This window comes from Trichomycterus rosablanca, chromosome 2 (assembly GCF_030014385.1).
Source record: "Trichomycterus rosablanca isolate fTriRos1 chromosome 2, fTriRos1.hap1, whole genome shotgun sequence".
NCBI lineage: Eukaryota > Metazoa > Chordata > Actinopteri > Siluriformes > Trichomycteridae > Trichomycterus > Trichomycterus rosablanca.
In genome coordinates, this window is record NC_085989.1 from 11,077,760 (window position 1) to 11,105,122 (window position 27,363).

The following is a 27,363-nucleotide window of genomic DNA, read 5'->3' on the forward strand; positions in this document are numbered from 1 at the left end:
TACATGGGTTACTGGTTCTATAGGTATGGTTTTATGGGTTACTGATTCTGTAGGTGTGGTTACATGGGTTACTGGTTCTATAAGTGTAGTTACATGGGTTACCGGTGTTATAGATGTGGTTAAAGTAGTTACTGGTTCTATAGATGTGTTTACATGGGAAAATGGTTTTATAGGTGTGTTTACATGGGTAAGTGGTTCTATAGGTGTGTTTATATGGGAAAGTGGATCTATAGGTGTGTTTACATGGGTAAGCGGTTCTAGATGTGTTTACATGGGAAAGCTTTTCTATAGGTGCGGTTACATGGGTTACTGGTTCTATAGTTGTGTTTACACAGGAACGCGGTTCTATAGGTGTGTTTACATGGGTAAGGGGTTCTATATGTGTGTTTACATGGTTAAGTGGTTCTATAGGTATGTTAACATGGGTTACTGGCTCTATAGGTGTGTTTACATGGGAAATTGGTTCTATAGGTGTGTTTACATGGGAAAGTGGTTCTATAGGTGTGTTTACACAGGAAAAAGGTTCTATAGGTGTGTTTACATGGGAAAGTTGTTCTATAGGTGTGTTAACATGGGTAAGTGGTTCAATAAATGTGGTTATATAGAAAAGTGGTTCAATAGGTGTGTTTACATGGTTTACTGGCTCTGTAGATGTGTTTACGTGGGTAAGTGGTTAAATAGGTGTGTTTACATGGGTCAATGTTTCTATAGCTGTGGTTACATGGGTTACTGGTTCTATAGGTGTGGTTGCATGGGAAAGTGGTTCTCTAGGTATGTTAACATGGGTTACTGGCTCTATAGGTGTGGTTACATGGGAAAGTTGTTCTATAGGTGTGTTTACACGGGTTACTGGTTCTATAAGTGTGGTTACATGGGATACCAATTCTATAGGTGTTCTAAAAAGGGAAAAGGGTTCTATAGGTGTGTTTACATGGGAAATTGGTTCTATAGGTGTGTTTACATGGGAAAGTGGTTCTATAGGTGTGTTTACACAGGAAAAAGGTTCTATAGGTGTGTTTACATGGGAAAGTTGTTCTATAGGTGTGTTAACATGGGTAAGTGGTTCAATAAATGTGGTTATATAGAAAAGTGGTTCAATAGGTGTGTTTACATGGTTTACTGGCTCTGTAGATGTGTTTACGTGCCCTGTAAAAAATAAACATTTTTTTACAGGTTTTCCCCAGTACATTTTTACAGTTTTTCCCTGTATTTATAAAATACAGAATTTTTTTGTAAAATTACAAGAATAAACTGTATATTGAAAAGTGTCATGTGATTTACCATAAAAAATCTGTATAAATGAAATACATAAAAAATCTGTTTTTTAACAGTTTTTAGATGACACTTTTAACAAAACTAACTGTAAAAATAAAGTAATCTTCATTGACAAAAATAGCAGAATCTTCTGTAATTTTCAAAAAAAAAAACTTTTGTTATACCGATATATCACTGTCAAATAAATAAAAATACTGTTAATAATGCATTTAAAAATGTACAATTGCAAAAAAAATATGTGAGCAAAGAAATAAATATTTAGTAATTTTGCATTTCTTAACCACTACTTTACATACATAAATTGGAAAAACAAAGGTATTGCCTACCTTATTAGACAGGCATCAATACAATTTAAACAGATTTTAACTTTTACTTTATTTATGCATTTGTATTAATTTAAAGATTGAATTGTTAAATAAGTGCATTTATACAAACTGTGTAAAACCATAGTCAAATGTCATTAAAACGTTATTAACTGTGATTTATTCTCACATTTATAATATTTAAATCAAGCATAATTTACCCATCCCCACATTCACAGGAAAAATGTATTACAGTCCATCTGTGCAACATGTTGGGTGCACATTCCAACCAGAGCACCACAGATATAAAATGATGCTCTAATTTACCAGTTACACACTTTTGAGTGCCTGTTGGTTTTGCATAAAGAATATATGCTGGTGTGACACAAATCAATTACATTTTAGATTTAAACATGACTGCATTGTGTTTATTAGTTTACTTAACTTAGTTGCTTTATTTCCCTGGAACTACTTAATGCAATAAGTTTATCAGGTGAAACCGGATATGACGCACCGGGGATTACGCAATACATCGTGAAGGCACATTGTGTTTCAATGGCATCTCAGGTAATGTGAAGCTTTACAAAATCTTTTTCCATATGTCTAATTGCATGCTAATCATGATGTGTATCTTATTATATTGTTTAATATAGCTCTTTAGTTGAATAATATTCAAGTTTTATTGCTGTACATGCTTTATTTGTTTAAAAATGCTAACGCTAATTCGCGCGTGCTAATGCTAACGCTGGACCTGCTTATAGTGATTTATTTATTAACATCTTTCCAGGGATTCTGTGAATCATATTAAAGTCTTGAGGCAGATTTTAATAGATTGCCGTTGGCTGACTGTATATTAAGTCCGGTTGCGCTGTGTGTGATAACGTTGCATTGCCGTGGTGCTAGCTAGTGCTAAGCTAGTCAAGTTCAACAGCCAGTATTCTCAACTTGTGGCAGTAAGATTCTTTCCCGAAAGGTAAAAATGGCTTAAATTACTTAATGCTGAAGTATATTAGAAGAAGGTAGAAAATAAAAAGATGTGTAATATTTGCTGTGCCAGTGCATTAAAAAACATGGACACAACCTAGCTAGCTAAGATGTGAGCAGGCAGCTCGAGCCTGAGGGGAACCGCTCAGGTTCTGCACAAACTAAAAAACAAAGTGATTCTGTAACGTTAGTATCATTACAAACCTGAGTTTTGTGACTGTTATCCTCGAAAGCACACACATGTGAACAGTATTGGATAATCAATGAATTTGTAATGTTAAAGTCTTTACTATAGAAATAATATTTTAGTTATTTACAACAAAACAACTGATGTCTTGTATCTTCTGTTTACAGATGGTTGGAAATGTGTATTTGCAGTTGGACTGACCTTTTACTGGTAATTTTTTTTCTACATTTTATGCTAAATTGAAGAATATTGAGCTACTTTTGACTGAACACTGAGTTAAGTTTAGATTAAGTGAAGAAGAAAAAATGTGGAAATTCTTATTATTTATTCTGTTTGGTTCTTTTACTTACTTTTTAGTTTTATGTATTTTATGTCTTTTCTTTTTTAAGCTGGTAATTTCTTTATAAATATTTGTCTTGCTGATTTTGATTTCCTTTAGTTTTCTTTAGTAATTTTTTATTTATATATCATTTTAATAGTATCCAATTTCATCTACAATTTAGGATTCCTCCAATCACGCAATACCATCAGCGCTAGGAGGGTGAAGGTAAGCACAAGTTTCCTCTGAATTGTTACAGCAACCACCCCATCTTTTCGGGCCAGTGTACGTCCGAGTTAAAATATAGGTTGAAGTGAGATGTCAGATATGTTAAGTCCTAAATGGAAATTTGTGTACTGTTAAGTTTAAGAAAGTGATTTTCCCCCTCTGTTCCATTGTAGGATGGTGATATGGCTGCAACTGAACGGGTGATCGGGAGACTGTTCTTGGGATCTATGTGACTAGAGTTGAGGGAGCTGAAGCCATGGACCCACCTGCCAATACTGGAGTGGTATTAGACGGTGGTGTGGTTCTAGAAGACCTGGGCAGTGTGTTCCTTGCCTTTGCAGTTCGGGCTGATTTATGCCTTATATATTTATAACCTTATGATTTAGAACTTGAGTTACCCTCCTACATTCAGATACACTTTTGATGTACTCCAAAAACTGTTTCTGGAACTAGATGCTAACAAACTGTCTCATAAAGCTCAATTACTAAATATAAAGCTATTCAGTGAGATGTGGTCCATACTGAGTATTACACTTGTGACGTACTGTTTATCGAATCCCACTGTGGTTGCACTTTCTGAAAACTTTAATGTTGGCACTGACTTTTGTACATAATTCAGATTTGTTCAGAAGTGTTTCATGCCCATGTTTTGTAGACATTTCACTTAACTGTGTGCTGCTTTGTTAAACATTTTCCATTTAAATGAATTTTGATTGCACTTATTGTATGCTGTATTGTGTTAGACATCTGATTTTTACACTGATCAGCCATAACATTAAAACCTCCTTGTTTCTACACTTACTGTTTATTTGTGTGAAAATTATTTGGGTCAAAAATAGCTGAACTGTGGTGGATTTTGATCCATTTTGAAGCTGAAATTAACAAAAGCTATTTATATACTGCATTTATAAAGTTCTATATATGTTCTAAAGTTCTATGTGACACGTAACAGCTGCAAAATTTCACAGTATTATGCAGACAAATCTTAACCTACTTAAAATTTTTGTATTTTGTGTATTTTTTTAAATGAAGAATAACAATTTAAAAATACAGTTAACTTATGTTTTAGAGAAAGAAAATGCTTTTATTTTGACAGTTTATTAATGTATTTAGATAATAAAAAAAGACAATTTAACAGATATTTTTTGCAATACCTCTGACAGTTCATTTAAAATTGGGCTTTTGCTAAGTAAAATTACATGGGTTTTTTTTGTTTTATATGCAAATATTTTGTGAAAACAGTAGTAATTATCTGTACTTAAACTTTTGTTTATCATTTATAAAGATAATTATTCTGTTTTTTTAGAGGTGTATGACACTGTTCTAACAATTAATATATGTTGAAAGTAGAAGATTTCATGAAATTATAGGACAATTTCCTGTAAAATTACAGTGATAGATGTTAATTATGGTAAATATTATTACCGTTTTTTTACAGTTTATCTCTGTTTTAAATTTTACAGTTTTTTCCTGTTTTTTTACAGACATTCTCTGGCGCCCCTGCTGCCAGAAAAATACCGTTTTTTTACGCTTTTTTTTTTTACAGTGTGGGTAAGTGGTTAAATAGGTGTGTTTACATGGGTCAATGTTTCTATAGCTGTGGTTACATGGGTTACTGGTTCTATAGGTGTGGTTGCATGGGAAAGTGGTTCTCTAGGTGTGCTTAAAAGGGAAAAGGGTTATATGGGTGTGTTTACATGAGTAAGTGGTTCTATAGGTGTTTGTACATGGATAAGTGGTTTTATAAGTGTGATTACATAGGTAACTGGTTCTATAGGTGAGTTAACATGGGGCACAGGTTCTATAGGTGTGGTTACATTGGAAATAGGTTATATAGGTGTGAAAACATGGCTAAGTGGTTCTAAAAGTGTGTTTACATGGGTTACTGGTTCAATACGTGTGGTTACATGGGTTACTGTTTCTAAAGGTGTGTTTACATTAGAAAGTATATCTATAGGTGTATTTACATGGGTAAGTGGTTCTATAGGTGCTTACATAGGTAAGTTGTTATATAGGTGCGGTTACATGGGTTACTGGTTCTATAGATGTGGTTGCATGGGAAAGTGGTTCCATAGGTGTGTTTAAAATGGAAAAGGGTTCTAGGGGTGTGTTCACATGGAAAAGTTGTTCAAAAGGTGTGTTTACATGGGTAAGTGTTTCGATAGGTGTGTTTACATGGGTAAGTGGTTCTATAGGTGTTTTTACATTGGTAAGTGGTTCTATAGGTGTGTTTACATAAGTTACTGGTTCTATAGGTGTGGTTACTTGGGAAAGTGGCTCTATAAGTGTGTTTATACAAGTTCCTGTTTCTATAGGTGTGTTTACATGAGAAAAATGTCCTATAGGTGTCTTTACATGGGAAAGTAGTTCTATAGGTTTGTTTACATGGCAAAGTGGTTCTATAGGTGTGTTTACATGGGAACGTGGTTCTATAAGTGTTTTTACATGAAAAAGTGGTTCTATAGGTGTGTTTACATGGGTCAATGTTTCTATAATTGTGTTTACATGGGAAAGTGATTCTATAGGTGTGTTTACATAGGCAAATGGTTCTATAAATGTGTTTACATTGGAAAGAGGTTCTATACGTGTGTTTACATAGGAAAGTGGTTCTAAGAGTGTTTTTACATGAGCAAGTGGTTCAATAGGTGTGTTTACATGGGCAACTGGTTCTATAAGTGTGTTTACATGGCAAAGGGGTTCCATAGGTGTGTTTACATGGCAAAGGGGTTCCATAGGTGTGAGTACATGGGAAAGTGGTTCCATAGGTGTGTTTACATGGGAAAGTGGTTCTATAGGTGTGGTTAAATGGGTAAGTGTTTATATAGGTGTGTTTACATGAGTAACTGGTTCTATAAGTGTGTTTACATGGGTTACTGGTTCTAAAGGTGTGATTACATGGGAAAGTGGTTCTATAGGTGTTTTTGCATGGGAAAGTGGTTCTATAGGTGTGGTTACATGAGAAAGTGGTTTTACAAGGGTGTTTACATGGGTAAGTGGTTCTAAAGCTGTTTTACATGGGTAAGAGGTTCTAATAATTTGTCAATATGGGTAAGTGGTTCTATAAATGTGTTTACATGGGTTACTGTTTCTACAGTTGTGGTTACAAGGGAAAATGGTTTTATAGATGTGTTTGCGTAAAAAAGTGGTTCTATGGGTGTTTTTACATGGAAAAGTGGTTCTATAGGTGTGTTTACATGGGTTACTGTTTCTATAGTTGTGGTTACATGGGAAAGTGGTTCAATAGATGTGTTTACATAGGAAAGTGGTTGTAAAGCTGTTTTTACATGGGTAAGTGGTTCTATAGGTGTGGTTACTTAAGTTACTGGTTATATAGGTGTGTTTACATGGGAAAGTGGTTCTATAGGTTTGTTTAAATGGGTAAGTTGTTCTAAAGCTGTTTTACATGGTTAAGTGTTACTATAAGTGTGTTTACATGGAAAAGTGGTTCTATAGGTGTGTTTACATGGGCAAGTGGTTCTATAGATGTGTTTACATGAGTTAGTGGTTCTATAGGTGTGTTTACATAAATCAGTGGTTGAATAGGTGTGTTTAAATGGGAAAGTGTTTCTTTAGGTGTGTTTACATGGGTTAGAGGTTGAATAAATGTGTTTACATGGGCAAGTGGTTCTATAGGTGTGGTTACATGGGTTTCTGGTTCTATAGGTGTGTTTACATGGGAAAGAGGTTCTATAGGTGTGTTTACATGGGGAAGTGGTTCTATAGGTGTGATTAAAAAGGGAAATGGGTTCTACAGGTGTGTTTACACAGGTAAGTTGTTCTATAGCTGTGTTTAGATGGGTTACTGGTTCAATAGGTGTGGTTACATGGGAAAGTGGTTTTATAGGTGTGGTTTTGGTTTGGTTTGGGTTTTAACGCCATTATAAGCTCTATATTTAGAGCCATCTCTATGGCGTGCCATTTTTATCTTTTTCAGAGTACTTTAACTACATAAAAAATGTTTAAGGAGGTTAAGGTTATAAAAGATGTTTTAGCTTTATGCTTTTAAGAAATTTTAAAATCTTAGAAGGAGCTGTTTTTCTAAAAATGTCTTTTATATCTGATCCAGTTAGGTACAGATTTCTGTCCTGGGTAAAAAGCTCGCATTCACATAGTATATGTTTAATTGTTAAAGTAATTGAGCAATGAGAGCACTTTGGGGCCTGTTCTCCTTTTAATAAGTGTCCGTGTGTAAGGTTTGAGTGTCCTATTCTGCATCGTGTGAGGGCTACTTGGTCCTCCCTCTTCTGAGTATGGTTAATTTGGTTTGGTTGTACGTTTTGTTGGATTTCCCCGAGTTTGTTATTTTCTTGTAAATTCCAGTCCTCTTGCCATTTTTCTTGTATATAGCTCCTTATGATGGGTCTTAGGTCTGTTGGTGGTATGTATATTGGTGTAACTGGTTGTTCTGCTGCTCTTTTGGCTATAGTATCTGCTTCTTCGTTTCCCTTTATACCCTTGTGGCCTGGTATCCAGCAAAACCTCAGTATTTTATTTGATTCATCCAGTGCTTTCAGTTTATACAGTATTTCCTCGATGATGGGGTGGTCAATATTTAGTGATTTGATGGCTTGAATGCAGGACTTTGAATCTGTGCATATGGTGGCTTTCTGGTGACTTGATCTCTGGAAATATGTTGTAGCCATTAGAATTGCTTGTGCTTCTGCGGTAAAAATGGAGCTGTGTGGGGGGATATTTGTGCATTGTTTTTTGGTCTTTGTGTAGAAAGCTGCACCGGTGTGAGTAGATGTCTTTGACCCGTCTGTGTAAATAATCAAGTAGCCTGTTTGTCTTTCTTCAAATTCCTTGAAAATACTTTGTGCTATTTCTGTGCTCATAGTTTGCTTGGGGAAATTTGTGAAAGTTTCTGAGATGCAAGGACTTCCAAGGTCCCATGGAGGAAAGGTTTTCCTTTGTGTATCATTTAGCATTGCTCTTTTCTGAAAGTTTTCTAAATCCCATTGTAGTCTTTCTCCCGCAGGTCTGATCTGGTTTGGTTTCAAATCGTAAGCTGCAGAGTGGTTTCTCTTGAAAACTGTATTGAAGGCTGGGTTGCTTGTGTTCTCTCTTAGTTTAAGTATGTACCAGAGTGCTTGGCGCTTCCATCTCCAGTGCAGTGGGAGTTCATCTGCTTCTATATATAGGCTTTGTACTGGGGAGGTCCGAAAAGCTCCCAGTGCCAGTCTCAGTCCTTGATGATGACATGTGTTTAGGGTTCGTAAGTAGGACTTTCTGGCTGCTCCATACACTATGCTTCCATAGGTGTGGTTACATGGGAAAGACGTTCTATAGATTTTTACATGAGTAAGTGGTTCTAAAGCTGTTTCACATGGGTAAGTGTTTCAATAAATGTGTTTACATTGGTTACTGTTTCTATAGTTGTGGTTACATGGGAAAGTGGTTCTATAGATGTCTTTACATAGGAAAGTGGTTCTAAAGCTGTTTTTACATGGGCAAGTGTTACTATAGGTGTGTTTACATGGAAAAGTGATTCTATAAGTGTGTTTACATGGGTAAGTGGTTCTATAGGTGTGGTTACATAAATTACTGGTTCTATAGGTGTGTTTGCAAGGAAAAATGGTTCTATAGGTGTGGTTACATGGGTTACTGGTTCTATAGGTGTGGTTACATGGGTGAAAGGTTCTATAGTTGCGTTTACATGGGAAAGTGGTTCTATAGTTGTGTTTACATGGGTGAATGTTTCTATAATTGTGTTTACATGGGCAAGTGTTACTATAGGTGTGTTTACATGGAAAAGTGGTTCTATAGGTGTGTTTACATGGGTAAGTGGTTCTATAGCTGTGGTTACATAAATAAGTGGTTGTATAGGTGTGGTTTCATGGGTGAGTGGTTCAATAGGTGTGTTTACATGGGAAAGTGGTTCTATACGTGTGTTTACATGTGTGAAAGTATCTATAATTGTGTTTACATAGGAAAGTGTTTCAATAGGTGTGTTTACATGGGAAAGTGGTTCTATATGTGTGTTTACATGGGTGAATGTTTCTATAGTTGTGTTTACATGGGAAAGTGGTTCTATAGATGTGTTTACATGGGAAAGTGGTTCTATAAATGTGTTTACATGGTTAAGTGGTTCTATAGGTGTATTTACATGGGTTAGTAGATTTATAGGTGTTTACATGGGTTAGTGGTTCTATAAGTGTGTCTACATGGGCAAGTGGTTCTATGAGAGCGTCTACATGGGCAAGTGGTTCTATAGGTGTTTTGAGATGGGTGTTTTATATAGGTGTGTTGGGGGAATTCAGGTGTGTTTAAATGGGTAAGTGGTTCTATAGGTGTGGTTACATGGGTTAGTGGTTCTTTAGGTAATTACATGGGAAAATCGTTCTATAGGTGTTTTTACACATGAAAGTGGTTCTTTAGATGTGTTTACATAAGAAAGTGGTTCCATAGGTGTGTTTACATGGGTAAGTGGTTCTATTGGTGTGTTTACATGGGTAAGTTGTTCTATTGGTGTGTTTACATGGGTAAGTGGTTCTATTGACGTGTTTCCATGGTAAAGTGGTTCTATAGGTGTGTTTACATGGGTAAGTGGTTTTATAGGTGTGTTTACATGGGTAAGTGGTTCAATAAGTGTGTTTACATGGGTAAGTGGTTCAATAAGTGTGTTTACATGGGTAAGTGGTTCAATAAGTGTGTTTACATGGGTAAGTGGTTCAATAAGTGTGTTTACATGGGTAAGTGGTTCAATAAGTGTGTTTACATGGGTAAGTGGTTCAATAAGTGTGTTTACATGGGTAAGTGGTTCTAAAGGTGTGTTTACATTAAAATGTGGTTCAATAGGTGTGTTTACATGGGCAAGTGGTTCTATTGGTGTGTTTTCATGGGTAAGTCGTTCTACAGGCACGTTTACATATGAAAGTGGTTCTATAGGTGTGTTCACATGAGTACGTGGTTCTACAGGTGTGTTTACATGGGCAGGTGGTTCTATAGGTGTGTTTACATGGGTAAGTGGTTCTATAGGTGTGTCTAAATGGAAAAGTGGTTCTATAGGTGTGTTTACATAGATTAGTGGTTTTATAGGTGTGTGTACATGGAAAAAGTTGTAACCTTCTTCCTTTCGAGGTGTACACAAAAAATAAAGAGAGGTTCCCTGCACTTCTTTTCCTGCGCTTTTTAAATAAACACTCCTTCCTAGAAAACACTCATTAAACAAAAAACTGTATTAGTGTATTTAAAACAAAACAAAACTGAACAAATGAACTCCTATATACACAATAAACTCAATATTTACAAATGCCCTCTTCCCAGTGTGATTTAAAATAAGTCCAGAAGGTTGACCACAGTAGGCTTGGTAGAGTTCAAAGCTTCTTACCAGGAGTCCACATCAATGTAATCCTGAGTTATCTGTATAATGCAGCCTTGTCCAAACCTTCAGTTCGTCCTTATTAGATGTTAGATGTACTTTTCCAATATCCAGCAGTTAATAATGGGTAGTGGATTTCCAAAATAAACTCCTTTTCTACACAAGTAGGAATATACATACATTACCAATGTGAATTTACAATGCAGGTTTAGCATAAAGCATTAGCATTACTACATTCCATAATATTTCCAAAATATAAATTATACCAAAATTAAGGATAATCATTTTCTTAATAAACATGGCTTAGAGTACTTACATCTAGGAGTCAAACATTTAAGTTTCCTAGGAAAGAAGCTTTCAAATCCTCAAAATGATCAGCACACATGCAAAGCAGCAAACAAACATACTAGCAAACCACTTTAGCTTCCATCAGGAAATGCTGTGACTACTTCCTTTCACAAAAGAAAAATATAGGTTATTCCCTCTCTGTTGCCCTTAAAGAAAATCAGGAGAACTGACCAAAAGTAACTTCATGGTGTAGGCCACATTGCCTGTTACAAAGTGGTTCAATAGTTTTACATGGGTTACTGGTTCTATAAGTGTGGTTACATGGGAAAGTAATTCTATAGGTGTGTTTACATGGGAAAATGAATCTAATAGTGTATTTACATGGAAAAGTGGTTCTAAAGATGTGCTTACATGGGAAAGTGGTTCTATATGTGTGTCTACATGAAAAAGTGTTTCTATAGGTGTGTTTACATGGGTAACTGGTTCTATAGGTGTGCTTACATGAGTAAATGGTTCTATAGGTGTGGTTACATGAGAAAGTGGTTCTATAGGTGTGGTTACAAGGAAAAGTGGTTATTGGGAGTGTTTACATGGTTAACTGGTTCTATAGGTGTGTTTACATGGGTAAGTGATTCGATAGGTGTGTTTACATGGGAAAGTGGTTCTGTGGGAGTGTTTACATGGGTTACTGGTTCTATAAGTGTGGTTACATGGGAAAGTGATTCGATAGGTGTGTTTACATGGGTAAGTGGTTCTATAGTTGTGTTTACATGGGTAAGAGGTTCTATAGGTGTGTTTACATGGGAAAGTGGTTCTATAGGTGTGTTTACATGGGTTACTGGTTCAATAGGTGTGGTTACATGGGTAACTGGCTCTATAGGTGTGGTTACATGGGTTACTGTTTCTATAGGTGTGGTTACATGGGAAAGTGGTTATATAGGTTTGTTTAGATGGGTAAGTGGTTCTATAGGTGTGTTTACATGAGTTATTGGTTCTACAGGTGTGTTCACATGGAAAAGTGGTTCTATAGGTGTGTTTATATGGGTAATTGGTTCAAAAGCTGTTTTTACAAGGGTAAGTGGTTCTATAGGTGTGTTTACATGGGTTACTGGTTTTATAGTTGTGGTTACATGGGTAAGTGGTTCAAAAGCTGTTTTTACATGGATAAGTGGTTCTATAGGTGGGTTTACATGGGTTAGTGGTTCTATAAGTGTGTCTACATAGAAAAGCAGAAGACTGGCAGAAGACTCAGAACAATAAAAACAAGCACATCCAGAACAGCTTTTTCCCCAAAGCTGTAACACTTCTTAACCAAAGTTGTTCTCTTGGGTAACTGTTGGTAAATACTGGTTAACAGTCCGTGTGCTGTCGGGTCTGTTAAATATGTTCTATTTTACATGTCATACATGTGTAATTTTCTGTACTAATATGTGTATTGTTTGTACTACAATGTGGACTATTGTGTGTATTACTGTGTGTTACACCAAAGCAAATTCCTCGTATGTTTAACATACCTGGCAAAATAAATTGATTCTGAAAAAACCCTACTGAACCTTAATAAACCTTAGAAGACCCTACTAGACCTTACTAGACCATACCAGACCTTAACAGACTTTACTAGATTGTATTATACCTTAAAAGATGCAAATAGACCTTAATAGACCTTAGAAGACCCTACTAGACCTTACTAGACCCAACTAGACGTTACTGGAACTCAACAGACTTTACTAGACAGTATTATACCTTAACAGACCCTACTAGACCTTATTAGACATTAGAAGACCCTACTAGACCTTAACAGACTTTACTAGACTGTATTATACTTTAAAAGACGCAACTAGACCTTAACAGACCTCAGAAGATCCTACTTGACCCTACTAGACCTTACTAGACCTCAACAGACCCTACTTGACCTTAAAAGACCTCATTAGACCCTAGTAGACCTTAACAAAACCCTACTAGACCCTACTAGACCCTATAAGACCTTAACAGAATCTACTAGACCTTAATAGACTTTAAAAGACCTTACTAGAAATTAACAGACCCTAATGGACCATAACAGACCCTACTAGACCTTGAAAGACCTTACTAGACCACACAATACCATAACAGACCCTACTAGACCTTAAAAGACCTTACAAGAACCTACTAGAACTTAACAGACCCAACAAGACCTTAACAGACCCTACTAGATATTAACAAACCCTACTAGACTATTACTAGACCTTTACAGAAACTACTAGACCATAATAAACCTTACTAGACCTTTACAGAAACTAATAGACCATATTAGACATTAACAGACCCTACAAGACCTTAAAAAACCCTTCTAGACCCTATAAGACCTTAAGACCCTACAAGACCTTAATAGACCCTAATAGACCCTATAAGACTATAACAGAATCTACTAGACCTTACTAGACTTTAACAGACCTAACTAGAAATTACCAGACCCTACTAGACCATAAAAGACCCTACTAGACCTTGAAAGACCCTACTAGACCTTACTACACCTTAACAGAACCTACTAGACCTAAACAGAAAACAATAGACCTTGGAAGATCTTAATAGACGAGACTAAATCTTAACAGACCCTACTAGACCTTACCATACCTTAACAGACCCTACTAGACCCTATTAGAACTTAAAAGAGCCTAATAGACCCTATTAGACCTTAACAGACGCTGTAAAACCTTAAGTCCTTAAAAGACCTTACTAGACCCTACTAGAACTTAACAGACCCTAATGAAACTTAAAAGACCCTACTAGACCTTAAAAGACCACACAAAAACTTACAAGACCATAAAAGACCCTACAAGACCTTAGTAGACCTTAAAATACCCTACTAGATCTTAACAGACCCTATTAGACCTTACCAGAACCTAATACACCTTAACAGACCCTAAGACCTTTGCTCGACCCTACAAGACTCTACTAGACCTTAACAGACCCTACTAGACCTAACCAAACTTTAACAGACACTACAAGACCTTAACAGACCCTACTAGACCTTAACAAACCTTAAGACCCTACTAGACCTTACAAGAACTTAAAAAACCCTTCAAGACTTTGCTGGACCCTACTAGACCCTACCAGACCCTAACATACCTTACAAGACCTTAACAAACCATTATAGACCTTAGTACACCTTACTAGACCTTAACAAACCCTACTAAACCATAACAGACCCTAATAGACCTTACTACCCCTTAATAGAATGTACTAGACATTAAAAAACCCTAAAAGACCTTAGCAGAACCTACTAGACCTTAAAAGATCTTAATAGACCATACAAGACCTTACTAGAGCTTATAAGACCCTATTAAACCTTATCAGATCCTACTAGACCATAACCAAAACTACTAGACCTTACTAAATCGTAACAGACCCTACTAGACCTTACTAGCACATAACAGACCCTACTAGATCTTACTAGACTTTAACAGACCCTACTCGACCTTACTAAACCTTAAAAGACTCTACAAAATCCTATTAGACCTTAACAGACCCTACTAGACCTCAATAGACCCTACTTAAACTAACTAGATGTTACCAGACCCTACTACACCTAGTCAGACCGTACAACACCTTAAAAGACCCTAGTAGACCCTATTAGACCTTAACAGACCTTACTAGATCTTAACAGACCCTACTAGACCTTACTAGCATATAACAGACCTTACTAGAACTTAAAAGACCCTACTAGACCTTAAAAGACCACACAAAAACTTACAAGACCATAAAAGACCCTACAAGACCTTAGTAGACCTTAAAAGACCCTACTAGATCTTAACAGACCCTATTAGACCTTAACAGAACCTAATACACCTTAACAGACCCTAAGACCTTTGCTAGACCCTACAAGACTCTACTAGACCTTAACAGACCCTACTAGACCTAACCAAACTTTAACAGACACTACAAGACCTTAACAGACCCTACTAGACCTTAACAAACCTTAAGACCCTACTAGACCTTACAAGAACTTAAAAAACCCTTCAAGACTTTGCTGGACCCTACTAGACCCTACCAGACCCTAACATACCTTACAAGACCTTAACAAACCATTATAGACCTTAGTACACCTTACTAGACCTTAACAAACCCTACTAAACCATAACAGACCCTAATAGACCTTACTACCCCTTAATAGAATGTACTAGACATTAAAAAACCCTAAAAGACCTTAGCAGAACCTACTAGACCTTAAAAGATCTTAATAGACCATACAAGACCTTACTAGAGCTTATAAGACCCTATTAAACCTTATCAGATCCTACTAGACCATAACCAAAACTACTAGACCTTACTAAATCTTAACAGACCCTACTAGACCTTACTAGCACATAACAGACCCTACTAGATCTTACTAGACTTTAACAGACCCTACTCGACCTTACTAAACCTTAAAAGACTCTACAAAATCCTATTAGACCTTAACAGACCCTACTAGACCTCAATAGACCCTACTTAAACTAACTAGATGTTACCAGACCCTACTACACCTAGTCAGACCGTACAACACCTTAAAAGACCCTAGTAGACCCTATTAGACCTTAACAGACCTTACTAGATCTTAACAGACCCTACTAGACCTTACTAGCATATAACAGACCTTACTAGAACTTAACAGACCCTGCTAGACCCTAAAATACCTTAAAACACCCTACTGGACCTTAACAGACCCTACTCAACCCTATTGGACCTTAACAGATCCTACAAGACCTAACTAGAAATTAACAGACACTACAAGACATTAACAAACTTTAACAAACCGTAATAGACATTAACAAAGCTTACTAGCAGATAACAGACCTTACTAGACCTTAACAGACCCTACTAGACTCTAAAAGACCTTAAAAGACCCCACTGGACCTTAACAGACCCTACTTAACCATATTGGACCTTAACAGACCTTACTAGACCTTAACAGATCCTACAAGACCTAACTAAACATTAACCGACACTACAAGACCTTAACAAACTTTAAAAAACCGTAATAGACATTAACAAACCTTACTAGCAGACAACAGACCTCACTAGACCTTAACAGACCCTACTAGACTCTAAAAGACCTTAAAAGACGCTACTGGACCTTAACAGACCCTACTCAACCCTATTGGACCTTAACAGACCTTAACAGATCCTACAAGACCTAACTAGACATTAAGAGACACTACAAGACCTTAACAAACTTTAACAAACCGTAATAGACCTTAACAAACCTTACTAGCATATAACAGACCCTACAAGACCTTCATAGACCTTAAAAGACCCTAGTAGACCTTACTAAAAATTAACAGACCATACAAGAACATAGTAGACCTTAACAGACCCTAGTACAGACTTTATTAGAACCTACTAGACCTTACCGGACCCTACTTGACCTTAACAGACCCTACTGGACCTTAAAAGACCTTATTGGACCTTACTAGACCTTAAAAGACCCTAAAAGACCTTACAACACCTTAAAAGACCTTACTAGACCTTACCAGACGCTGCTACACCTTAACAGAACCTACAAGACCTGAACAGACCTTAACAGACCCTATTAGACCTTACTAGACCTTACAAGCACATAACAAACCCTATTAGAAATTAACAGACCCTAATGGGCCCTATTAGACCTTAAAAGACCCTACTAGATCTTACAAGACCTTAACAGAACCTACTAGACCCTACTAGACCCTAACAGACCATACTAGACCTTACTAGCACATAACAGACCCTAAAAGACCTTAAAAGACCCTACTCAACCTTACTAAACCTTAAAATACCTTAACAGACCATATTAGAACTTAAAAGACCTTAAAAAAAACCTACTACACTCTACTAGACCCTAAGAGAAACTACTACACCTTACTAGACCTTAAAAGACCCTAATAGACCTTACTACACCTTAAAGAACCTTAACAGACCTTACTTGATTTTACTAGACCTTACCAGACGCTGCTACACCTTAACAGAACCTACTAGACCTGAACAGACCTTAACAGACCCTATTAGACCTTACTAGACCTTACAAGCACATAACAAACCCTATTAGACATTACAAGACCCTAATGGGCCCTATTAGACCTTAAAAGACACTACTAGATCTTACAAGACCTTAACAGAACCTACTAGACCTTAACAGACCCTACTAGACCTTAACAGACCCAACTAGACCTTAACAGACCCTACTAGACCTTAACAGACCCTACTAGACCTTAACAGACTTTACTAGATCTTAACAGAAACTACTAAAACTTGCTAGACCTTAATAGACCCAACTAGACCTTAAAAGACCCTACTAGACCCTATTACACCTTACTAGACCTTAACAAACCGTAAGAGACCTTAACAGAAATTGATGGACCTTAATAGACATTAAAAAACCCTACTAGACCTTACTAGACCTTAACAGACCATGAAAAACAAACAGACTCTAGAAGACCTTTCTTCACATAAGACACTACTAGACCTTAAAATACCTTGACACACCCATCTAGATTTTATTAGACCTCAACAAACCCCATTAGACATTAAAAGACCCAACTACACGAAAACAGACCCTATTAGACCTTACTAGACCTTAACAGACCCCACTAGACCTTAAAAGACCCTATTAGACCTTAACAAACACTACTAAACCTTAAAAGACCCTACTAGACCTTAACAGAACCGACTAGACCCTATTAGACCTTACTATACCCTACAAGACCTTAACAGACCCTACTAGACCTCAACAGACCCTATTAGACCTTAACAGACCTAATAAGACTTTAACAGATGCTACTAGACCTTTATAGACCTAAAAGACCCTAAAAGATCCTATTAAACCTTAACAGAACCTAGTAGACCTCAACAGACCCTAAAAGACCCTATTAGACATTAAAAGACCGTACTAGACCCTATAAGACCTTAACAGACCCAATTAGACCTTAACAGACCCTAATAGACGTTAACAGACCCAATTAGACCTTCAAAGACCCTACTAGTCCTTAACAGACCCTACTAGACCCTATAAAACCTTAAAAGACCCTACTAGACCTTAATATACCTTAACAGACCCAACTAGACCCTGTTAAACCTTAAAAGACCAAACTAGAAACTATTAAACCTTAACAGACTTTACTAGACCTTAATAGACCCTACCAGACCTTAACAGACCCTAGTGGACATTACAACCTAAAAGACTTTACTAAAAAATATTAGACCTTTACAGACACTACCACACTACTAGATCTTCTTAACCAGACCTCACCAGACCCTACGTGACCTTACCAGACCATTCTAGACCTTAACAGACACTACAGGACTTTAGAAGACCTTAACAGAAAAAACTAGACCTTACTAGACCTTACAAAAAACTAATAAACCTTACCAAATTTTAACAGACAATACTAGACCTTAACAGACCTTACAAAAACCTATTAGACCCTACAAGACCTAAAAAGAACCTACTAGACCTTACAAAAACCTACTAGACCTTACTATACATAAACAGACCCTATTAGACCTTACTAGTACATAACAAACACTAATAGACCTTAAAAGACCCTACTAAACCTTTAAAGACCATAATAGACCTTAGTAGACCTTAAAAGACCCTAGCTGAACTTACCAGATTTAACAAAAACCCTTTTAGACCTTAGTAAACCTTAAGAAACCCTACTATGCCCTATTAGACTTTAAGAGACCCTACTAGACCTTACTAAGGCTTAAAAGACCCTATAAGACCCTATTAGATATTACCAGACCCTAGTAGACCTTAACAGATCTTATTAGACCCTATAAGTTCTTAACAGACCACACTGGACAATACTAGACCTTAACAGACCCTACTAGACCTTACCAGACACTATTAGACCTTAGGAGACCTTAACAGACCATACTAGACCCAACTAAACCCTATTAGACCTCAACAGGTCGTACTAGAACATAAAAGACCTTATTAGACCTTAACAGACCTTACTAGACCTTAACAGACCTTACTAAACCTTAAGAGACTTTACTAGACCTTATTAGACCTGAACAGACCCTACTAGACCTTAACAGACCAAAGTAGACCTTACAAGACCTTCACAGACCCTACAAGACCTTAACAAACTCTAATAGACCATAAAAGACCAAAGTAGACCTTAACAGACCACTCTACACCTTACTAGATCTTAACAGACCCTACTAGACCTTATTAGACCTTAAAAGACCCTAATAGACGTTAAGAGACCCTACTAGACCCTATAAGACCATAACAGACCCGTTTAGACCATAACAGACCCGTTTAGACCTTAACAGACCCTACTGGACCTCACTAGACTAACAAACCCTACAAGACCTTAACAGACCCTACTATACCTTAACAGACCCAAAAATACCTTAACAGACCCTACTAGGCCTTACTAGGCCTTAACAGACCCTACTAGACCTCAACAGACCCTATAATACCTTAACAGACCCGACTAGACCTTAGGAGACTCTTCTAGACCCTATAAGACCTTAACAGACCCTACAAGACCTTAATATATCTTAACAGACACTACTAGACACCAATAAACCTTAAAAGACTTTCTAGACCTTAAGAGATAATACTAGACCTTATCAGACCCTAGTGGAACTTACTAGACCTTAAAAGACTTTACTAGACCTTATTAGACCTTTACAGACACTACTAGACCTAACAAGACCTCACCAGACCCTACTAGACCTTAACAGACAATACTAGATCTTAGTAGACCTTAACAGACACTACTAGACACGATTAAATCTTAACAGACCTTATAAGACCTTAACAGACCGGAATAGACCATAATAGACCTAAAAAACCTTAATAGACCAAATAGACCTTAACAGACCCTACCAGACCTTACTAGAAATTAACAGACCAAACTAGACCTCATTAGACCTTAACAGACCATACAAGAACTTACAAGACCTTATCAGTTCCTTCTAGACCTTAACAGACCCTACTAGAACTTACAAGACCTTAACAGATTTTTCTAGAACTTAACAGATCCTATAAGACTTTAAAAGACCCTACTAGACCCTATTAGACCTTAAAAGACTTTACTAGATGTTAAGAGACCATACTAGACCTTACCAGACCCTACTAGACCTTGACAGAACCTACAAAACTTAACAGACACTACTAGACCTTACTACACCTTAACAGAAACTACTAAACCTTAACAGAACCTTAACTACTACACCCTACTAGAGCTTAACAGACCTTACTAAACCTTAACAGACGCTAGTGGACCTTACTAGACCTTAGCAGACCTTACTAGAACTTAACAGAACCTACTAGACCTAAAAAGAACCTGCTAGACCTTAAGACAATAAGAGACCTTAAAAGAACATACTAGATTTTAACAGACCCTACTAGACCTTAAAAGATCTTAATAGACCTTAACAGTTGACCTTACCAGACCTTACAAGATACTATAAGACCTTAATAAACCTTACTAAACCTTAACAGACCCTACTAGACCCTTCCAGACCATACAAGACCCAATAAGACCTCAACAGACCCTATAATACCTTAACAGACCCGACTAGACGTTAACAGACTCTTCTAGACCCTATAAGACCTTAACAGACCCTAATAGACCTTAATATATCTTAACAGACACTAATAGACACCAATAAACCTTAACAGACTTTCTAGACCTTAAGAGACACTACTAGACCTTATCAGACCCTAGTGGAACTTACTAGACCTTAATAGACCTTTACAGACACTACTAGACCTTACAAGACCTCACCAGACCCTACTAGACATTAACAGACAATACTAGGCCTTAGTAGACCTTAACAGACACTACTAGACCTTACAAGACCTAACCAGACCCTACAAGACATTAACAGACAATACTAGGCCTTAGTAGACCTTAAGACACTACTAGACACGATGAAATCTTAACAAACCTTATAAGACCTTACCAGACCAAATTAGACTTTACTAGACTTGAACAGACTCTACTAGACCTTAAAAGACCCTACGAGACCTAAAAAGACCCTACTAGACCTTAACAGACACTACTAGACCTTAACAGACACTACTAGACCTTAGTAGACCTTTTACAGACCCTAGCAGACCTTACTAGACCTTAACAGAAACTACTAGACCTTAACAGACTCTACCAGACCTTAAAAGACCCTACGAGACCTAAAAAGACCCTACTAGACCTTAACAGACCCTACTAGACCTTAACAGACACTGCTAGACCTTAGTAGACCTTTCACAGACCCTAGCAGACCTTACTAGACCTTAACAAAAACTACTAGACCTTAAAAGACCCTACTAGACCTTAACAGACCCTACAAGACCTTAACAGAAATTATTAAACCTTAACAGACTGAACTAGACATTACCAGGCCATACTAGACCTCAACAGACCCTAGTGGACCTTACTAGACCTTAGCAGACCTTACTAGACCTTAAAAGAACCTACTAGACCTAAACAGAACCTGCTAGACCTTAAGACAATACTAGACCTTAAACGACCTTATTAGACCTTAAAAGACCCTAGTTGACCTTACCAGACCCTATAAGACCTTACTAAACCTTAACATACCCTACAAGACCCTACCAGACCCTATTAGACCTCAAAAGACCCTACTAGACCCTACAAGAAACTATTAGACATTAACAGACCCTAATAGACCTTAACAGACCAAACTAGACCCTATTAGGCCTTAAAAGACCCAACAAGACCTTACTAGACCTTACCAGACCCTATTAGACATTAACAGATCCTACTAAACCTTAACAGACCCAACTAGACCCTATTAGACCTTAACAGACCGTACAAGACCTTAAAAGACCCAATTAGACCTTAAGAGCTTAAGACCCTAAAAGACCATACTAGACTTACACAGACTTTAATAGACCTTATTAGACCTTACCAGACCCTACTAGAAATTAACAGATCCTACTGGACCTTTACAGACCCTACTACACCTTACTAGACCTTAATAGACTGTACTAGACCTTATAAGACCTTAACAGACCCTACTAGACCTTAACAGACTCTACTAGACCTTTTGAGACTTTTATAGACCCTACAAGACCTTAACAGACCCTATTAGACCTTACTACACCTTAACAGACCCTACTAGACCTTACAAGACCTTAACAGACCCTTCTAGACCTTAACAGACCCTATAAGACCTTAAAAGACCTCATTAGACTTTACAAGAAATTAACAGCAACTTCTAGACCTTACTAGACCCTACTAGACCTAACAGACCATACTAGACCATACTAGACCATACTAGACCATACTAGACCATACTAGACCTCACCAAACCTTAAAATAAACTACTAGACCTTACCAAATCTTCACAGACAGGACTAGACCTTAACAGACCCTACTAGACCTTACTACACCTAAACAGAGCCTAATAGACGTTACAAGAGTTTAATAAAACCCTACTAGACCTTACTAGACCTTAAAAGACCTGAATAAACCTTATAAGACCTTTACAGACCGTAATAGACCCTACTACACCTCAACAGACTTTACTAGACCATAAAAGACCCTATTAAACCTTAACAAACATAACAAGAACCTACTAGACCTTAAAAGACTCTACTAGACCTTAACAGAAACTACTAGGCCTTCATAGCACATAACACACCGTACTAGACTTTACTAAACCTTAACAGACCCTACTAGATCAAATTACATCTTAAAAGACCCTACTAGACATTAACAAACCTTACTAGACCTTAACAGAACCTACTAAACCTTAACAGACCATAGAAGACCTTACATTATCAGACAATACTGGACCTTACAAGACCTTAACAGACCCTTCTAGACCCTATAAGACCTTAAAAGACCTCATTAAACTTTACAAGAAATTAACAGAAACTTCTAGACCTTACTAGACCATAATGGACCATACTAGACCATACTGGACAATACTGGACCACACTGGACCATACTGGACCTCACCAAACCTTAAAGTAAACTACTAGACCTTACCAAATCTTCACAGACAGGACTAGACCTTAACAGACTCTACTAGACCTTACTACACCTAAACAGAGCCTAATAGATGTTGCAAGAGTTTAATAAAACCCTACTAGACCTTACTAGACCTTAACAGACCCGACTAGACCTTAACAGACCTTATAAGACCTTTACAGACCGTAATAGAACCTACTACACCTCAACAGACTCTAATAGACCATAAAAGACCCTATTAAACCTTAACAGACATTACAAGAACCTACTAGACCTTATAAGACTCTAGTGGACCTTAACAGAAACTACTAGGCCTTAATAGCACATAACAGACCACACTAGACCTTAACATACCCTACTAGACCGTATTAGAATTTAACAGACCTTACTAGACCCTAATACCTTAACTGACCCGATTAGACCCTAAAAGATCTTACTAGACCTTAACAGACCCTACTAGACCCTAAAAGATCTTACAAGACCTTAACAGACCCTTATAGACCTTAACAGAAGCTACTAGATCTGAACAGACCCTATTAGACCTTAATAGACCTTAACAGACACTACTAGACCTTAAAATACCCTACTAGACCTTAACAGACCATACTAGACTTTAACAGACCCTACTTGATGTTAAGACAATAATAGACTTTAACAGACCTTACTAGACCTTAACAGACCCTACTAGACCTTACTAGCACATAACAAGCCCTACTAGACCTTAACAGACCCTACTAAACCTTAACAGAACCTACTAGACCCTATTAGACCTTAACAGACCCTACTAGACCTTAACAGACTCTACTAGACCTCAACAGACTCTACTAGACTAGACTCTAACAAACTCTAACAGACTAACAGACCCTAATAGACCTTACTAGACCCTATTACACCTTAGTAGACCTTAACAAACCCTACTAGACCCTATTACACATTACAAGACCTAACAGACCCTACTATACCTTACTACAGGGGTTTTCAACCTGTGGGGAGTACTTGTCTGAAGAAAGTACTTGTCTACTAGACCCCATTAGACCTTACTAAACCTTAACAGACCCTACTAGACCAAATTACATCTTAACAGACCCTACTAGACATTAATAAACCTTACTAGACCTTAACAGAACCTACTAAACCTTAACAGACCATAGAAGACTTTACATTATCAGACAATACTAGACCTTACAAGACCTTAACAGACCCTTCTAGACATTAATAGACCCCAATAGACCTTAACTGACCTTACTAGACTCGATAAGACATTAATAGTTAGTGTTAGACTTTACTAGATCCTAAAAGACCCTAGAACACATTACATTATCAAACACTACTAAACCTTACGAGACCTTAAAAGACCATTCTAGACCTTAATATACTTTAACAGACACTACTAGACCTTAACAAACCCTACTAGACTTCAACAGAAACTACTAGTTTTACTGGACATTAAAAGACCCTACTAGACCTTACAAGCACATAAACCCTACTAGACCTTAACAGACCCAATTAGACCTCAAAAGAACCTACTAGACCCTATTAGAACTTAAAAGACCCTACTAGACCTTAAGACAATACAATATTTGAAAAGACAATAGGAGACCTTAACATAACTTACTAGACCTTAACATACCCTATTAGACCTTCACAGACTCTACTAGACCTTACAAAACCTTAAGACCCTACTAGACCTTAACAGACCCTAATAAACCTTACTAGAACTTAAAATACCATACTAGACCCTATTACACCTTACTAGACCATACAAGACCTTAACAGACCCTACTAGCACTTAACAGACAATATTAGAACCTTTTAGACCTTACAAGACCCTAAGAGACCATGTAAGACCTTAACAGACCCTACTAGACCTTAACAGACCTTAATAGAATTTAAAAGACCCTAGTAGACCTTAACAGATCCTACTGGACATAAACTGACCCTACTAGAGCCTATTACAAATTACTAGACCTTAACAGATCCTACGAGCCCTTAACAGACTTTACTAGCCCTTAACAGACCATATTAGACCCTACAAAACCTTAACATAACCTACTTACCTTACTAGACCTTAACAGAACCTACTAGGCCTTTAAAAACCATAGAAGACCTCACATTATCAGAAACTACTAGACCTTATAAGACCTTAAAAGACCCTTCTAGACCTTAATAGACCTTAAAAGACCCCAAAAGACCTTAACAGATCTTACTAAACCTGATTAGACCTTAACAGACCCTACTAGACCTTAAAAGACCTTAACAGACCCTACTAGATTTTAGTAGACCCTAACAGACCCTACTAGACTTTAATAGAATTTAAATGACCCTACTAGACCTTACAAGACCTTAAAACACATTACTAGACCTTAAAAAACCTAATAGACCTTACTACATCTTAAAAGACCTTACTAGACCCTATAAGACCTTAACAGACCCTGCTAGTCCTTAACAGACCCTACTAGAACCTATTAGACATTAACAGACCTTAATAGACCTTAAAAGACCCTACAATACTTTAACAGACCCTACTAGAACCTATTAGACATTAACAGACCTTACTAGACCTTACCAGACCCTACTAGACCTGAACAGACCAAACTAGAACCTATTAGACCATAACAGACCCTAAAAGACCTTAAAAGACTTTATAAAACCTTAACAGACCATATTAGACCCTAAAAGAACCCACTAGATGCTTTTAGACTTTAACAGACCTGAAGAGACTCTACTAGACCTTAAAGGACTTTATAAGAAATTACTAGACCTAAACATACACTACTAGACCTTACTAGACCTCACCAGACCATACTTCACCTAACTAGACCTTACTAGACCCTACTAGACCTTAAAAGACCATACTGTACCTAACTAGACCTTAATAGACCCCTCTAGATCATATTAGACCTTAACAGACCAAACTAGACCTTAACAGACCTTAGTAGACCCTATTAGACCTTAACAAACCCTACCAGACCTTACAAGACCTTAAAAGAACCTACTAGACCTTAAAAGACTCTACTAGACCTGAACAGACCCTACTAGACCTTACAAGACCTTATTAGACCTTAAAATAACCTACTAGAACTTAACAGAACCTACTAGAGTATAACAGACCTTATTAGACCTTAAAAGACCATGCTAGACTTTACCAGACCTTAACAGACCCTAGAGGACCTTACTAGACCTTAAAAGACTTTAAAAGACATTAGTAAACCTAAACAGACACTACTAGACCTTACAAGACCTCACCAGACCCTACTTGACCATAACAGACCATACCATAAAACACTTTAAAAGACCCAACTAGACCTAACAAGACCTTAACAGAACCTATTGGACCTCACGATACCTTACTAGACTTTAACAGACCCTACCAGACCTTAAAAAACCCTACTAAACCTTAAAAGACCCTACTAGACTTTACCAGACCTTATTAGACCTTAACAAACCCTAATAGACCTTATTAGAAACTACAAGACATAAACAGACCCTAGTTGACCTTACTAGATCTTACAAGAACCAACTAGACCTATCTAGAACTTAACAGACCCTACTAGACCTTAACAGACCCTACTAGACCATAAAAAACCCTACTAGACCATAACAGACCCTACAAGAAATAACTAGACATTAAAACACCCTACTAGACCTTACTAGCACATAACAAACCCTACTAGACTTTACCAGACCCTACTCAGTTCTATTAGACCTTAAAAGACCCTTATAGACCTTAAAAGACCTTACTAGACCTCAACAGACCCTAAAAGACCTTACTAGACCTTATTAGACCCTACTAGACCTCAAAAGACCCTAGTTGACCTTAATAGACTTTACCAGATTTTACAAGACCCCACTAGAACTTATCAGAACCCACAAGACCTTACTAGACCTTAGCAAACTCAACTAGACCCTATAAGACCTTAAAAGACCCTACTAGGCCCAATTAGACCTTACAAGACATTACTAGACCTTATGAGACCCTACTAGACCTTATGAGACCCTACTAGACCTTAACAGACCCTACTAGACCTTAACAGACCCTATTAGACCCTGATAAACCTTAATAGACCCTACTAGACCTTACTAGACATAGACCTTAATAGACATTAAAGAACCTACTAGACTTTAACAAACCCTACAAGACCTTATTAGACACTAAAATACCCTACTAGACCTTACTAGCACATAACAAACCCTACTAGACCTTAACAAACCCTACTCAGCCCTAATGGACCTTAACAGACCCTACTAGACGTTACAAGACCTTAAGTCCCTATTAGACCTCAACAGACCCTAATAGACCTTAAAAGACCCTAATAGACCTTATTAGACCTTAAAAGACCCTACTAGACCCTACTAGACCTTAACAGACCCTACTAGACCTTACTAAACCTTAACAGACCCTACTAAACCTTAACAGAACCAACTAGACCTAAACAGACCATATTAGACTTTACTAGACCTTAACAAAACTTACTAGACCTTAAAAGACCCTACTAGACCTT

General features: G+C 37.2%; 2 long non-coding RNA genes across 5 annotated transcripts in view; one reads left to right on the forward strand and one right to left on the reverse strand.

Annotated features, from left to right (window-relative positions):
• Positions 1–2,107: 2,107 nt before the first annotated feature.
• On the forward strand, positions 2,108–4,075 carry LOC134305100 (uncharacterized). Of its 3 annotated transcripts, none has more exons than XR_010008472.1 (4): positions 2,108–2,144; positions 2,916–2,958; positions 3,252–3,295; positions 3,469–4,075. It is a non-coding gene; the product is annotated as an uncharacterized LOC134305100 (long non-coding RNA). The 3 variants fall into 3 exon arrangements; XR_010008478.1 differs by lacking the exon at positions 2,108–2,144 and adding an exon at positions 2,365–2,550; XR_010008466.1 differs by lacking the exon at positions 2,108–2,144 and having other exon boundaries at positions 2,878–2,958.
• Positions 4,076–10,458: 6,383 nt separating this feature from the next.
• LOC134305121 (uncharacterized) overlaps positions 10,459–27,363 on the reverse strand; it is a 31,947-nt gene continuing 15,042 nt past the window's right edge. Inside the window, exons 1-2 of one of the 2 annotated variants that reach the window (XR_010008489.1) lie at positions 10,933–11,035; positions 10,459–10,772 (exon numbers count right to left, since the gene is read on the reverse strand). This is a non-coding gene — a long non-coding RNA (uncharacterized LOC134305121). Of the gene's footprint in view, positions 10,773–10,932; positions 11,036–27,363 lie in introns of those variants that run through there. The other variant, XR_010008495.1, reaches the window with a different exon arrangement.